Here is a 3,296-nt window from a genome sequence, read left to right as displayed (position 1 = left end):
AAATAACTTTTTTACATAGGGATTAAGCATTTAGAACGATACATTGTTTAAAATAAGGGCACTTTACTCTTGACATTTTACGGTTTTTTCAATTTTCTGAAAAATCCTATCATTAGATTTTTTTAAAAATACGATATTCTTGCTTAGCTAACGTTTCTACATAGGGATTAAGCATTTAGAACGAAATCTAATGTCAGAAAATGGCACTTTACTCTTGACATTTTTCGGTTTTTTCAATTTTCTGGAAAATCCTATCATTAGATTTTTTTAAAAATACGATATTCTTGCTTAACTAACGTTTTTACATAGGGATTAAGCATTTAGAACGAAATCTAATGTAGGAAAATGGTACTTTACTCTTGATCGGTACGTTGGGACTTTGAAAATATTCGGGCGTTCCAATCGCTCGTCTGTTGCATCATAGCGCGTCTCGGCGCAATCGACCGATTCGCTCGATCCATTATTTTCGATTTACGGCTAAAATAAATTTTTCTAATTTTTTTCAATAACATATTCCTGCTTAAATAACTTTTTTACATAGGGATTAAGCATTTAGAACGATACATTGTTTAAAGTAAGGGCACTTTACTCTTGACATTTTACGGTTTTTTCAATTTTCTGAAAAATCCTATCATTAGATTTTTTTAAAAATACGATATTCTTGCTTAACTAACGTTTCTACATAGGGATTAAGCATTTAGAACGAAATCTAATGTCAGAAAATGGCACTTTACTCTTGACATTTTTCGGTTTTTTCAATTTTCTGGGAAATCCTATCATTAGATTTTTTTAAAAATACGATATTCTTGCTTAACTAACGTTTTTACATAGGGATTAAGCATTTAGAACGAAACCTAATGTAGGAAAATGGTACTTTACTCTTGATCGGTACGTTGGGACTTTGAAAATATTCGGGCGTACGCGGCGCGCTCGGCGCTTCGAACAGCTCCGGTGTCCCCATTATTTTCGATTTACGGCTAAAATAAATTTTTCTAATTTTTTTCAATAACATATTCCTGCTAAAATAACTTTTTTACATAGGGATTAAGCATTTAGAACGATACATTGTTTAAAATAAGGGCACTTTACTCTTGACATTTTACGGTTTTTTCAATTTTCTGAAAAATCCTATCATTAGATTTTTTTAAAAATACGATATTCTTGCTTAACTAACGTTTCTACATAGGGATTAAGCATTTAGAACGAAATCTAATGTCAGAAAATGGCACTTTACTCTTGACATTTTTCGGTTTTTTCAATTTTCTGGAAAATCCTATCATTAGATTTTTTTAAAAATACGATATTCTTGCTTAACTAACGTTTTTACATAGGGATTAAGCATTTAGAACGAAATCTAATGTAGGAAAATGGTACTTTACTCTTGATCGGTACGTTGGGACTTAGAAAATATTCGGCCGTACGCGGCGCGTCTCGGCGCTTCGAACAGCTCCGGTGTCCCCATTATTTTCGATTTACGGCTAAAATAAATTTTTCTAATTTTTTTCAATTACATATTCTTGCTTAGATAACTTTTTTACATAGGGATTAAGCATTTAGAACGACATATTGTTTAAAATAATGGTACTTTACTCTTGTGATTTTTCGGTTTTTTTTGATTATTTTGAAAAATAAATTTTTGTAATTTTTTTAAATACGATATTCGTGATCAGTGAACGATTTCACATATGGATTAAGCATTTAGAATCGTGCGGAAGCGTTATTAAAAAAGTTTACTCGATGCGATGGGACTTTGAAAAGTTTGTGAAAATTTTCATATTGGGAAAAAATGTGTAATTTTTTGTCTAGTTTACGGTAATGTAATTTATTTTAATGTTTACTATAAATTTTTTTTTCGTTCGTTCACGCGCTATGTTACAACAGCACGGCCGGGCGGTCTGTTGCCGCGGCGGTTTACACTCATAAGCGCGCGTGCTATTCGGCCGGCGGCGCCGGCGTCCTTGCCGGCCGTTCGGTATCTATAAGAGATACACGGTCCGTGCGAGGCGGACGGAGCAGAGCGGGTTTTGGGCCAATTCTACGATCTCGGTCGAGAAGCTGTCTCAGAGCTCCTTCGGGGCTTCGGTCCTGACTGTTTCGTGCCGTTTACGTTACGGACTTTTCTCCACACAGCGTGGCCACGGGTCGGTGTCTTTGACCGAATGGCCCATATGTGGCAAGCCCTACGGGGTTGGTTACCCGTATGCACTTTGTATGTATACTCGTACTCACTGAGCAATCGACTCTTCTGTCCGAGCGATGGAAAAATTTTTTAAAATGCATCTGTAAGATTTGGAAGCAAATCGTACCAATTGAAAACTGTGGCTAAAATGAATAGCCCAGTGGAGAGAGAAAACTATCAAAAAACTGATTTTTTAAATCAAGAGGTGTCAGAAATCGAAATGCCTAGCGCGAGCGGAAGAACACGCTTTCTCGCCAGTCCAGCATGTGTCCTGTCCGTTCTTCCTCGGCTTGCCGATTTTGCCCAGATCAGAGGTTTCGTGCTTCCGGCGGTCAGAAGATCAGTGTGAGCGTACGCGCTTCCACGACTATGGCATCACCCATGTACTTTTTCCTTTGAATATATTTGAGTACATAAAAAATATTAAAACATATAGAGAGAACTGTGTCTTGGATCTTAAAAATTTGTCAATAGCGATGATATATTATTACTTAACTTGAAGTATTTGTACGTTTTAGCTGGGACGTACATTTATCTTACAAGATGTTAATAGCGAGACTCTTGAAGATAAAATTATCTTGTGATTTTATGAAGGCAAAGATAGAAACGTACGAAGCTGGCGTACGTAGAAAAATGTGATTTTATGATAGAACAAAAATATAATACGTACGTTTTTGGGCGTACGGTAAAATATCTGTATGGTAGAAAAATGAAAGAAATTGAGCGTTAAAGAAGATATGTTACAAGCGCGGAATGTGGCAAAACTTGTACATATTTGAAAGAGAAAAGTGGTGTGTCGACCTGACATATATATATGAAACAGGCGACGATGGAAAAGGATTTAAATTTTGTCCATTTTATATATACATATTGTATAGTTCCCTGGTTGATCCTGCCAGTAGTCATATGCTTGTCTCAAAGATTAAGCCATGCATGTCTCAGTACATGCCGTATTAAGGTGAAACCGCGAATGGCTCATTAAATCAGTTATGGTTTCTTAGATCGTACTAAAATTTACTTGGATAACTGTGGTAATTCTAGAGCTAATACATGCAAAACAGAGTTCCGACCAGAGATGGTAGGAACGCTTTTATTAGATCAAAACCAATCGGTGGCG

General features: G+C 36.0%; 1 non-coding gene across 1 annotated transcript in view; it reads left to right on the top strand.

Annotated features, from left to right (window-relative positions):
- Window positions 1–3,058: 3,058 nt before the first annotated feature.
- LOC143263476 (small subunit ribosomal RNA) overlaps window positions 3,059–3,296 on the top strand; it is a 1,921-nt gene continuing 1,683 nt past the window's right edge. Inside the window, exon 1 of the ribosomal RNA XR_013036909.1 lies at window positions 3,059–3,296. This exon is cut by the window's right edge and continues 1,683 nt beyond it. This is a non-coding gene — a ribosomal RNA (small subunit ribosomal RNA).

The sequence above is a fragment of the Megalopta genalis genome, unplaced genomic scaffold, assembly GCF_051020955.1.
Source record: "Megalopta genalis isolate 19385.01 unplaced genomic scaffold, iyMegGena1_principal scaffold0628, whole genome shotgun sequence".
Classification (NCBI taxonomy): Eukaryota; Metazoa; Arthropoda; class Insecta; order Hymenoptera; family Halictidae; genus Megalopta; species Megalopta genalis.
The sequence above is the reverse complement of the archived record's forward strand: the minus strand, read 5'-3'. Positions and strand labels throughout refer to the sequence as shown.